The sequence below is a fragment of the Athene cunicularia genome, assembly GCF_003259725.1.
Source record: "Athene cunicularia isolate RWA chromosome 2 unlocalized genomic scaffold, athCun1 chr2_part1, whole genome shotgun sequence".
Lineage (NCBI taxonomy): Eukaryota > Metazoa > Chordata > Aves > Strigiformes > Strigidae > Athene > Athene cunicularia.
The window spans coordinates 4,584,215-4,598,133 of NW_020799095.1; the positions used below are offsets into that span (position 1 = coordinate 4,584,215).

Genomic DNA, 13,919 nt, shown 5'->3' on the forward strand with positions numbered 1-13,919 from the left:
TATAAGAGACAGCCCGAAAGGTATCCTCATCCAAGTGTAAAGACTCCATTTCCCACTGTCAGCTGAATGTTAAGAACTAATTCTCTGCATCGCCTATCCCAGGTTATAGCTTAAGTCCCCCCTGCCAGGTTGTTAATAAATTAAAATGATTGGGTATTTAAATATTCATCTTTCTACCAACCAATATCTTCAAAAATTAATTAAAAATGAGGGCTAAGTAGCCTTGTGTCCATTCTCTTGAGTGACGCTGCCCAGCAGATTCTGTAACTGCCAGTCTTTGTGTTTGAGGATCAGACAAAAGCTCTCAAAAAGCCACAGGAAGGCAGAAAAATCTGCTCTAATAAGCCACAGCAGGATAGCTAAGGGTCCTTGTTGATTCTTATCCCGTATGGATCAACACAGAGGGAAATTCATCACATTTCAATCAGCATCAATCTTATGCAGCCCAAAAACTGCAAGGACACTTTTCATAAGTCATCCAGAAATTAAATGACCTTGCTTAATTTCTCAGATTTCAAACCTCACATGTTCATACAGAATCGTTACAACAACATCATTCAGCGTGTAAGACTTAAGAAGCTTAACAAAATACTATGAAGAGGCAAAAAGCTAGATTTTAAAATTCTAAGCAAAACCCTTGTTGTCAAGTCACCTGAATTCCCGTCAAAATCGGTGAGTTGTATAAAAGGAATCCCATAGGAATGAAATAGCCAACTGCTATCAGTGTTTTGCCTAAATGTTTTGATGTAGGTTGTGGAGGGATATTTAAGAAAAAGGATGCAGATATTTCCTTGGCACATGGTTTTCCTTCCCACTATAGAGGAATTGACTTAAGTTACACTAGGCAAGACCACCATTCCTGTTGTTTTATCTTATGAGACACATCCTGCATTCTATGAAAACAAGTTTAGGCAGTAAAACACTTTGCTGGAAATGGCAGAACATTACTGGCCTCAGCATGATAAGGCTGCAGCATTTTGGAGACATTTTTACTTAAATAAAGCTTGCATTCCACAGTGAAAAGAGGATTGAGGTACCCAAAAATTCTAATAACAATAATGGAACAGTCTTCGTTAGTGTGAAATACCAAGAAAGAAACAAAGTTTTTTCAGAAATCTGTGCTTTGCAATTGTAAAGATTAAAGTGTCATCCAAGTATCATAAAAAATTTAAGAAATTTGAAGGTGGCATTTAAGAAGTTATTTTAGCTCATTTTATAGCTCTGTAGCATTATTATCCTTGATTTATCTTGTATTACAACTTACACAACATCTATATAAGCCTACAATAGAACAGAACTAGTAAGCAAAAACATAATTCATTTGAATACTAAGAAAAGCTAGTTTGTAAATTTGGTTTACTGACAGAGAACAAAGAGGTGCTCAATGAAGAACCTAGGTTTTCAGCAATTACTGAAATCACCATATGCACACACATATCCACACCCCTCAAAAATCTCATTGCTTTTCTGTTTTAATAGGTCATATCTTAATTTAGCTGTAACCACTACAGATGGTTAGAAGATTAAGCAGAACAAGTTCAGTAGACTGGAGAACCAGAAAAGAGTCAATATTAAGTGTACATCACTGGCATACAGCACTCAGGCATCCAAGACAGGAATGTAGCATAAACACTCGCCCTGTATGTGTAAAAACATTTCAAATGACAAGTCTTGCTAGTCTGGAACTCAGTAACCAAACTAGTTTAATTTATAGTTTCCTATTACGCACAGGCTGCAGAAGATACTTCATTTTACCAAAGGTCTTCCCAGACCACAATGGCTTCCCTACCCTATTTTTGCCTTGGAATTTCTCTCTTTGTTCATCCACCCTTGTGCTTAGCCTTTTAGTACATGTTCAATGCTTGTTTTCATATTTTAAGAAGAAATAATAAAATACAAGAACAGATGGCATTTTGTGAATATCAAGTTACTTTTGAGAACAGTTGTACTCTTCCATGCATCCTTTACAGTAGGGTTTAATATGTCATTATGCTGTATTAAAGATGGGTGCACAAACCCAGGCAGATCTAAAGACGCAATCAACAAAACACAGGAACTGAAATGGAGATGTCCATTAAGACAGCGACCCTATTAAAAGCATTTACACTCTTCATTTTGCAATACAGAAAAGATCATTTCTCTTTTCACTCAAAAAAGATTGACTATTTTTCTAAATCCAAGTGTTCCCTTGCAATATGCTTCCTATGGTAAAAAGGAAACTCAGCCCTCTCTGCTCCCTGAAACAGTAATACCTGTTCAGTCACAGTGAAACAAGTGTGTGTGAGCATTAGTAGCTACTAATCTACTTTTTAACTGAATGAAAATACATCTGTATACTTTAAAAGCTTGATAATACACTACACCAAACACCCATCAGCTCTTCATAAAATGACATCATTTCAGTACTTCTACTTTAAAGGACAGCAATGCAGCTGCCAGTTACCTTATATGCTGAATCACTCCTGGAAATAATAATTCTCATGGATTCTCTCATGGGAGCAAATGCGAACACAGATGAACTCAAACTAGAGAATACTGTCACTACAAGTCATTTAGATTCTTTCACAGGTAACGGTCTTTGGAGACACCTGAATCTATCCAAACCACCACAGTGCCTCTCATTAAATATAAATGTATCATTCAAAAAATAAAAATCACAAATAGGTGACCTCTTTTATATATGGATAATGAGAACTAATTCTAGAATGTGCAATGGGTATACATGAACATGTAAGTGCATGTGTCTAATACAGAAATCATGTACTCTTAATTCATACAGAAATTACATTTGAAACAGCAAATAATTTCTTTGGAAGCACAATTCTCAGAGAGAATCCATAGAGAATTAGAGCACTGTTTTCTGAGTGCAGCTTAAAATTTTCGTTTAGGGTTGCAAATCTATTAGAGCCTTTTACACAACCTTTTTGAAAACGAGTTTTCTCCCTTTTGTGTACGCATTCTAAAGCGGGAACAAATGAAGACAATAGCACAGTTTAAAAGATATTTATTTTCAGAATCAGTTTGCTTACTAGGCTTAAGATGGTCACATTTTTTGATCAGTTTCAGGGCGCTTTACAAGTCTTAACCAAAAAAGCATTTGAGGAATTATTTTCATTTTGAATAGAGATTTTAAAATGTGATCACTATATTTTAAGCTTCTTTCCAAATGATAACCACAAATCCAATTGTACATCAATACACATATACTATATATTTATTATATATGCATATATACACACACTTTTTAAAAAATACATATACATATTTAAAACAACCCACTTTCCTCTGTGGGCCTTGAAATATTTTTAAGTAATCCAGTACTAAGGCTCAAAGGTTCAGACATCTATCTTGTTCAAACCTTACAAAATGAGTTGGGACAGAGCTAGAAATATGGATCACAATCAAGACAGGGGTTAAAGAGTCACTGAGTTTGGTAACTGGCCACAAATATGTTCAAAACGTACAGCAGAAGAAAGGAAAAAAGCTGATCTCAATTACCACCCTCCAAAATCAACCTCCACTACTTGTGGATGGGAGGGTGGGAATGCATTTACAACCAGTGGAAAAACAGAAGCATTTCCCTTCCCTAATTCCCTTTGTTCACAGTAGGTACCTGAACATCATTAAAACAATGGTACAGTGCAAGACTATCAGTATTAAGTCTTACCATTCAGACTATTTCCAACCTAAGTAGTTACATTTTATCTGGTGTGGTGAAGGGTTATAAAATGCTGCCCTCCCTGATAAGCTGTCTCCCTACACAACAGAAAGCCTTACAAAAGACATGGTATTTACATATATAAACAATGCACAATATTTACATATATTAAAAATATGCACAGGCATCCCCCTTGCTGTCAAGTATTTCTCAGTCTGTGAGCATTTCCTGAATAAAACCACAACATACCCTTCTCTCCCTCACTTAACTATTCATGTTACATCCTGGTCTCAAAGCTGATTGACACTACAACACCAGGAACCATAAGCAATCAAAGACTTAATTTCACACCTAAAAATATTCTGCACTAGCTCAATATCATTTTAATCATCTTTGAGCATCTCTAAGAAGCTTGAAGTAGGTACAGCAACCTGTATGTGTAGTGCATTTTAATTCTGATAAAAGATTTATTTTGCAGCAAATCCTTTTGTGTTGCAGCAAAATCGAGATGAATTCTTCCTTTAGTTAAAGGCACTTTGACAGATCATGAAATTTCTTTTTTGTTATTTATTAAATTTAACTACATCCATAGAATTCTTAGACCACAAGGCTACTGTTTAGAAAACAGCATAATTTTGTAAGACTATACTAAAACTTTCCAATAAACAAGTTACAGTATTTGCTCACCCCCTCGTTGAGATTTTTAAAACAAAACTGAACAGGTACAGGAGTCCCTTAATTGCAGCACTGAAAATGAATCACTGTGCAAGTAGCCACACCCTGAAAAACACTGTCCATAGTGATGGTGGTACAATTCACAGGACTCTTCTACTAGCTTACTTACAATAACATTTTGATAGTTAATTTTTCCATAAACCAATGTGTACAATCAATGTCAAAACTTCCAAACAAAGTTTTATGATCTTGCACTCTCATGTATAGATGCATTATATGACTTGCTCACAATAACTGAACAAGGGTAAAGTCAAGAGATCTCAGCTTTTAGGATATCAGTCTAAGGCTCAATCCAAATTTGGTTAAACTTCTTAAACTACTATCTACACACAATGTCTGCATGTAAGTAGTCAGGAATTAACTTTTGTTTATGGAAGTTCTCCTTGCTTGCTTCCTCTTAGTTAAGCAGTTATTTCCAATGAAAGCAGAAAATGTATGTTATGGCTGAGACTACACATATTTTTTCATTCAAGCCAGCTGATTTGATGAAATCTCCAATCACAGCAACTTGGTAAAGTTGCAGTTATTATGCTTGTTAGCTAAAAACTGAATAAAATTGTTCTGGGCTGCTACTGCTATCTGTTTCCTCTGTTATATGTAGCTTCATTTTGTATCCATCCTCAATAGTCATGCACTATTGCAAGTGACATACCCCACCAGCATCTCAGCTGAGAGAGTTAAGATGCTTCCAAGTGGATTTTTGACTTCCTTGCCCCACTAGCAAAACATCTTTCCCACGCTTACTGCAACAGTTCACCCACACAGACAATCGTATTCATGAGACAGGACTAATCCAGTTACTAAAGACTTTGGAAAACTGACATTTCAAAACATTTCTTCAAGCCAACTTTGGCCATTATTATAATAGCACTAATGGACTGATACAAAACAAGGAGTACAACTGATTCCATAAATCAGCTTCAGCTTGTCTCCCCTTATTTCCCACTGGTTTTGTGCGACTGGGGGGAGGTGGAGAGCATATGTAAACTGTCTACTAAAATACTTAATGCCTTCTATTGAAGCATTCAAGTCAGAAATTCAGGTTCTTCATATTCTTAATTATTTTCTTCACCAGCCTTGCTCCATACAAAGTGAATTGTCCAGGTGCTTCAAAATGCAATGAAGCCATCTTTGCAAAGGTTTGTGTTGAGCCCTGTAACTCATCCCTTCTGAGCTCCACAGTGCCTCAGTAAGTCTACCTAAATCTGTCTACTGAAATCTAAGTAAATCCACTACTGTGTAAGTCTAACTGCTACATTTTTAGCATATAACCTATTGGCTTGATGCTCTGCAGGCTATTTTAACATGCAACACATTCAGAAGAGCTACAAAATTGCATCTTCACACAAACCCACAGAGAAGAAAAAGAAAAAAAAAAAAAAGACTCATTTAATCATAAACTAAGCGATAAATCTGCAACTAGGGGATGAATCACAGAAGTCTTCTCTAACTGCACAGCTATGTCAATACACACAGTGGAAGAACCCAGAGAGACATGAATCCATTCACCATGATAAAGGCATCTAAAGGCTCAAAGAGAAGACTGAAAAAACAAGAAGGTCATAACTCTACATGCTTTCCCTCCAGGCACAAAAGGTACCTTTTTTCCAATAGTATGATCAGGACCAAAAGAAAGAATGAAGAGACAACCCATCTCAACCCAGCACTTAAGAACTTGGTTCTTCACAATCTGACAATCTGCAGAAAAATTATTTTATGCCATGCTGTGATGCTGGCACACAGTGCAATGTGTCAGAGACCACGTTCAAAAAAAGCAAATATGGAAGCAGGTCTAAGCTTTCTATGTTGTATAGATACAGAAATTTCAGTCTCTTGCCAGAGAAATCACAAGCAAAACCAAGTATTATTAGTTCCACCAATATTTGATAATGTGGAGAGGTTATGCATAAATTACAAATGCAACCACTGTCCTTGATTAAATGTTTCCTTTGTTTTCTATCTACAACAAACTTGAAGACCAAAGCAATAAATCACAATTCTCTTGCTTTCCACAGATGTAACAATATTGCAGAGATACTTCAGAGAATGTAACAAAAATATTATTTTATTTGTTCCTCAGTACTATTTCTGAATTTTTTACTTACGGAAGTATTTCAAGGTCTCTTCTATTTGTTCAGTTGTTAAGTCAATATTCGCATCAGGGGAAATGAGAGGTGTATGAAGCCAGTCGTCGTGGTCATAACCATAGATTGTATCTGCTCTTAGCTTATAATGAGGCAGCTGCTCTTCCAGTAGACTGATGATTTCAACTTCAGGAAGATTGGTACTATTGCACACATCTGGTAAAAGAAAGAGGACAGTCTTAGTTACTTTAAATTGAGTACTATACATACAAGCTAACAAAGGTATCAGTTTGGTTTGATATCAGCAACGTTTTTCTACCTGTAAAGAACAGCTAAATACTAATTGGTTTAGAAGGTATGACTGGCATGAATTCTCCCAAAAAAGGATATTTACCAGCAGAAAATACAAGCACGTGCTCTTAGGGGCAAAAAGCTCAACCTCTAGAAGCAGGTACTTGTCTATTGAAGAACAAGGGAGGTGGAAATAGAGAGTAAGTAAGCATTGGCCAAGACAGGGTAGCTACAACTTGGGTATGGAGAAAGGATTAGTGCACATAGGAATTTACATTTTTTATGTTCTACTTGACAGATTATTTTTTGCTTACAAGCTTTACACATCTCCTTAACTTGTTTTTTTAACCACAGTTTAATACCACTGTATTTTTTGCCTTTGCTGCTGGCAGTTTTTTCTCAAGAAACAGAAATCCAGGATTGCAATACAAAACAGTGTCACAGTTCACACCTAAGACACACTGGTAAAGTTGCCTGCAAGAACCTTTTGACATGACCTCGAGCTGAATTTTGTGATGTCAGCCCCTCATGTTCACAAGTATATCAAATTTACACACAGTTTTAAAACCAGATACCAACAGCCATCAACAACTGCAAAAACATTGCAGTTAAAATTGAAGATTTAAATTTAATACAAGAAGCAGCTGAGAAGTTTTAACACAGAAAATTCCAATTCACCAGAAGAACATTTTTACCATGAGGATGGTCAAACATGGAAATAGGGGCATAGAGAGGCTTAGAAATGTGCCATCTTTCAACTCAATTAAACAAGGCCATGAGCATTCACTTTAAAAGCCCTGTTTTGAGTAGAAGTACCTTCCAACCTATACTAGTCTATAATGAAGAATTTTTTGTATATGTCAATACACAAAACAGGCATGATAATGTCAAATATATACATTTTAATTACCATATAAAAATAACTACAATGTCTTGCTCAATAATTATTAAGAAACAGAGCGACCCGTAGTATGTTTTTTTGTGAATAGTTAGTGGATGAATCTGCCCATTTCTCATTTACTACCAGGACAAAAAGAAAAGAACACCACAGCCCCACCACCATCAAATAAGAAAGAGCTATCTAAGCCTATTTTGGAAGAGCAAGCACTGAGGCAGGCTGCTCACATGCTATGCAGTTCAGCTTCATCTTTAACCAGTGCCATAACTCTTGCAGCTGTTGCTAAGCCTCACTCCAGAGTAAATAACAAAGACTGTCAAGGCCCCGAGTGCACCCATAGGCCAGGCTCATGAGGGACCCCAGCCAGCACCCTCTGCCCAGTGGCCCAGGAGCCCCATTTAAACCCAAGGCCCCTGCTCTCCCCTGTGCAGTACTGGAGGGTAGCTCTGTGCCCAGCTGATACTGAACACTGCCTGGGCTTCCTGGATTGATGACAGACCCACTCAGTACCTGGCATTTGTCTGATGATCACTGGAGAATCAATTTTAACCATTCCTGCCAGCACCTTTGCCCTGCTCAGGAACAAAGCGACTGAGCTCTGTCAACAAAGATCCTGCCCTTCCCTATCCTGTGGTCACACTCAGCTAACGGCAGGGCCGTAAGGCAGCCCTGCTCGTGCTGCTCCCTGACAAAGACACCTATTTTCTTAAGGGATAAAAGTCATTACTGCAGGACCAACACAGGCTGTCACAGACTGCAAGCTAGTGGAATTCACCTGTTAGGGGAGGGGAGGGGAGAGAGGAGAAAATAGGAAAATAACACATACTTTTATATAGACCATCAATTAACTTCTTTTTTTATCTTTCTAATTCAGAAATTGCATTGTCATAAGCATCATCCTGAGCACTAAAGATGGCAAGAATATTGCTATTCTATCAGACAGCAGGGCAGAGGATACAAAGATGAATTCGTATTGTTAATCTCCTGCCTATATCCTTTAGAAGACCTTGTTGATTAAAACTAAAATCGACTTGGTAAAGTTGCATTATATGTTTTGGTTCAAAGAAGGTTGCTGTTACCTATCCGGAGGTGTTCTCTGCTTTCACCCAGGCTGTTCTGTTAACTGTTGTACATATGTATGTGTTCTCCAAATCTCACTGCAGAAATGGCTGTGCAAAAGTTAGCAGGATTAGGTACCCACATGTGCAGTAATGCTCTCTTTATGGAGCTCTGTGCAATGCAAGAGTCAGCCTGCACACGTCATTTTAAGAGGTCCTTGCAGCCCTCTCAGAGGACTACTAACTTAATACAGAGAAACAAGACCTGTATCCCATGTTTCTAAAGTTGAGAGCCAGACTGTTACTACAGACCTTTCTCCCCTGGTTACCTTCTTAATTGCTGACATCATCTATCTTGCTGCCATCTGAGTCCGGAAAAAACAGGTGATCTAAAAAATACCTGCCGACGTCAACTAAACATTCAAAGACATTTGTGTGTACATGCATTCACAAAGATTTAATTTTTTTTTTTTTTAATATCTCCCTCTGGGTTATCTAATTGCTCTCACTTTCAAGAAAATGGGTGTGGCTTGGGGGGGACTGGTTTGGGGTGTGGTTTTTTTGTCTGAAATGTTAGTTCTCCTTTTGTGAAAAATCTAAGAGTCTACACAGCCACGAAGACCACCTCAGTCAGGGAACAAGGAAATAAAAGTGTTTGGAAAAATTCAAACTTTTAGAATCTTTCTACTTTTAACTAGCATTTCAAAAGAAATAGGCTGACTTTATAGATGAAAAGTTTTGGGCAAATAATTTTGTGCACAGAAGTAAACTGGTTTGCTGTATCATAAGAAGTAACAAAAGACAGAATGCAAAAGACGTTACCAGTAAAATCTGAAGAGAAGAAAAAAACAAACCACACCACACAGGCACACACACAAAAGAAACCCATAAGTTATAGTGGAAAAGAAATCCATCAGAACATGAAGGACAGACAGTAAAGAAATGAGAATTATCGTGAAATACAATGTCAAGCAAGACAATTTTTCTACTCTACCATATAATAAATCCTGAATGTTTCTGAGCAATTCAAAAGGCCTAACAACTGAAAAAGATACTAATGAGTAACTGGAAAGGCAACTTATGATGCTGTTGTCATTAACTTCTATTGCGATTTTAAAATCTGTATACCAGCAGGAAATAGGAGCAGGCTCTTATGTAACTGCCTGTTTAGAAAACCAGGCCACCATAATTATACTTGTGTATGACTAAACATTAGTTCACCTTTAAATCACAGCAATATTCTCAGTGCTACAATTATGTAGTCTTCCCCTTCACTTTTCCTTCCCTCCCTTCTCCGAAATGCAGGCCCTTGTTACAAGAAGGTATGCAGACTAACACCACGTCCCATCCTGAAACTAGTTACATTTCATAAAGAACCTGATTGTGCTCTGGATAGGTTTTATTAATATCTCTGATTAAAACTACAACGATAAGCAATTAAGTTAAATAACTTCTCTACTAAGAACACCAAAGACATAATTTGTGTTTTATGGTTAAATGATGTCCAACAGACATAAAACTGTTATGATTCCTCTTGTCCTAAGTAATACCTTCATTTTATGGAGTTAAATATAACACTGTAAACTTAAGACAATTAATTTATCATTAATAAAAAATGATGCAACAAAATACAGTTGAACCATATCCTTGTAAGCTGCTCTGTTACAGATTTTGGGTTTTGCAGTCTAAGCAATTTTAAGCTTGTAGTTTTTTGGACAACCTTGGCAAACAGAAACTTCTACAAAGAAATTACAACCAACTTAAGTAGCTAAATGTATTAGGAACTCATGATTCTTACTAAAGCATGGGTCATTCCAGGTTCTGCTTTTGAAAGAAAGAGTTAAGAAGAAAGATTTGCTTAAGGCTCTAGCATACTGCAGAACTCTGCATCTTTCAGCACTTCACAGAAGTAATTTTATATAAACAAAATCTGTTAATTCTTTTCCATATTATTTTTGCAAGTAACATGTTCCGCTGCTTTGCGATCTTCTTACCTTAAATGAAGCACATGCACGAACACCCCACCTCACCTATTTTGGTGAAAAAAAAAAAATTTTTTTTTTTTCCATGTCCCGTTCCTCAGGAAATGAAGTTGCTCAGTCTGCTTTGCAGGAATTTTTGACATTATTCCTCCTCATCGTCTCTGTGTTTTCTAAATGAATTTAAACCAAGTTCTTTCAAAGACTTTTGTGCCAAGGATTTAGTTGCTTCAGTTTCTAATCTTCTCTTTAAATAATGAAGATGCAAAACTGGGCAGAACACTCCAGTTGAGCTCTTTTCAGCTATTTTTTTTTCCCTACTTCAGTATCTCTTGGGTAGTTAGTAATGGATTACTTATTAGCTTGTTCCATACCTTTTCATAAACTGGCATTTCACAGACTGGCTTATTTTCCCTTCTCTGGACATCTTAAACCCCTGTACCACCTCTCTCCCAACTTAAGAAAGCCACTAAAGTTTCACTGGCTGTTTCATCTTGCTTGCATTTCCTTGAGGGAATTTTTATTAGACTTGCTGATCCTGGAAACCTTTGACTATTTCACCAGTTCCCTTTCTTCTAGCCAACACCTCTATCCATACAAAAAGCACTAAGCATAGTAAATTAACTTTTTATTGTGGAGACTGAAGTGAGGGTGGGTGTGGTTTTTTGGTTTGGGGTGGTTTTTTTTAATTTTTCAGATAGGGAGGAAGTGGCATAATTTTTAGGACAACCACATGAGGATATGAGTACATTTGGTTATTTTTGGATGTACACTTATACCCCTTCTCTGCTGACAGGTGAGCAGGGAGGTGATCAAACAGATATCGAGTGAGAGGTCCCAAACAACAGGAGCTGACTGTATCGAGGGGGCACAGCGCATCAAAGACTGCCACTCCTCCGCTGTGCACTAACATCACACAGTTCATAAGGCATTATGTAGGGTGCTGTCACCCACTGCCATTTTCATCCTGCACTCACGCAGCCATGCAATACATTAGGTCACTTCCCATATAATGTTAAATATATATTTAGCTGTCAGTGCTATTTGGATATGTGGAACTATGCAAGCACCTCATGACCAAGCAATTCAACCTCAGTTGAACTAACTTCAACTCAAGCTAAGTTCAGCATGAACCACAGGTAGCCAAATTTGAAGGTCTCATTCCAAACAACGTGGTCACCTAGAGCAGCTTACCTCTCAAAACTCCATTCCCTACCAGGCTTTCAGGTTACACCTGTTTACAGCTCTGACTTAAGAGCCATATCTTACTGCAGAAATGAAACGTAGCTTGACTGAGAAAGAAGGAGCACCTATTCAATTTCAGCATCAAATTCACATAAAAAATTGTGATAAATTCAAAGAAAAGAACCTAAAACAAAGAGAAGGGACAAGGACAGGAATGACAAACAACCCACAACATTCACGAAACACATACACAGAGAAAATAAACTTCAAATCTCAAAGCCAGTATCTGCAGGAGTGTTTAGAAACACAATACAACACAGCTTATCAGTAGAGCCACTGCATGGAACATTAAATATTTAGTTTCGGTCTGTCTGAATTCTGGTCCAAACCATCCTCAATCTTCATGGCTTTACTGGTTTGTTTTCAAGCTGAGGCTCCCGTTTCAAGGTTAAGACTTCCAGGTCTCTATAGAACCTGCAGGCAGTAGATACTGCCACCTGGCGAAAGTAGCGCCTTATTACCCGAACCGCTAAGCCACGAAAGACATTTATCAGCCAGTTTCTTGTTTGCAGCCCACTGCTGTAAATGGAGCAAAACAATTTCTCATAAACCCAGCCCTGCCATGAACCATGGTCAGAGGTGTGCTCAAGAAGGGACAGACCAGAGCACACAAGTCAAGAAAGGAAGACTACAAGAAAACTACCCAGAGACAGTACCATTCCCGGAGCACCACGCTCCAGAGTTGTGGTCCCGATGGAAGCCAACAACTTGCAAACAGTTCAAAGAGGCTATGTTACCCTCAAGTGCTTCCTGCAAGAAAAGGGAAACGATTGCTCTGCAGAAGCCATTGTCCAGCTGCACAACTACACTCTAGGTGTGTCCTTGGGGGAGTGCTGGGCTGCTTGGCAACTTTCAAAACACAAGCTTTAGTCATCAGGTTGTATCATGTACCACCCCACCCCCCCCAACCTATTTTTATCCTGTCTCATTGAAAGGGGAGGGAAACAGCCTATAGTCATCCACTACTTGAGCTCTACAGGCCCACACAGATACAGACGTTAAGTACTAACTGTGGTCCAGAATTACAAGTATTTCTTGAATATAATTTCACAAGTACTCTGAACATATACTTGTAACAGGCAAAACCCCAGAGCATACCACATTCCTGTTGAATTTCAGTTCTAGGATGACCAGAATGTGGCTAATTATACCGAAGTCTGACAAATACTACTGCTGAACTCAGGACTGCACACACACAATATGTGTATTTTAATGTAAGGTGTGTGATTAGCTTCTGGGGCAATGAAAATTACTTCTAATAAAAATTCACCGTCCTCCCAACTCACTGGTTTGCCCAAAGGGAAAGACAGCCTTAGCATCCTACACATCAGAAGGCTCATTGCTGGCTACAAACCCAAACTGTGGAAAAAAGCTCTTCAACAAGAAAGTTGTCTCGTACCTTTAAAACTTAAGACTCCTTAAACAGTCGTGGCAGCTTTTGTAACTTGACTGGCATGACACGATTTTGGAATTGCAAGTCCTGCCACACCTTTAACCAAAGTTGGTTAAGCAATGGTTCTTCTGACTAAACATGGAAAATACGGCACAAAATCCAGTATTCCATGAGAAAACAGAAGACCCCATGCCAACCTCAGGTATTCCCATTGTGGGCTGTCACAGCAGGGCTTCACTTGAACTGTAACTCAGTACTGCCCACAGAGCTTTCTCTCTTGCACTGGACTTTCTCTCTTAACTGGACTTCCCACCTCGTGCAGGTGGGGCACCACAGGAAAGTCAGGCAGTATTTACAGTAACCAAACAGGCACACTGAGTCATGGAAGAGGAATTCTGGATGAGAAGTCCAGCCCATGGAGAAGAATGAAGCACCCAAACAGGGCTTCTCATCATATTCTCTATATAACACTATGTGTCACTTCAGTTAGTTGTCTGCCACCTGATATTTTAATTCATACAAACAGGCACTTAAACGAGCAAGGATAGGGGTAGGAAGGAAAAAAAGATTTCAACAGC

The 13,919-nt window shown here is 38.2% G+C and overlaps 1 protein-coding gene across 2 annotated transcripts in view; it reads right to left on the minus strand.

Annotated features, from left to right (window-relative positions):
- The window catches only part of TRAK1 (trafficking kinesin protein 1), a 110,798-nt gene that overhangs the window by 64,359 nt on the left and 32,520 nt on the right, over window positions 1-13,919 (minus strand). For both annotated transcript variants that reach the window (XM_026841574.1, XM_026841575.1), the window contains exon 3: window positions 6,499-6,693. The gene's annotated coding sequence lies outside the window, so the exon portion shown is untranslated. The remainder of the gene's footprint in view (window positions 1-6,498; window positions 6,694-13,919) is intronic.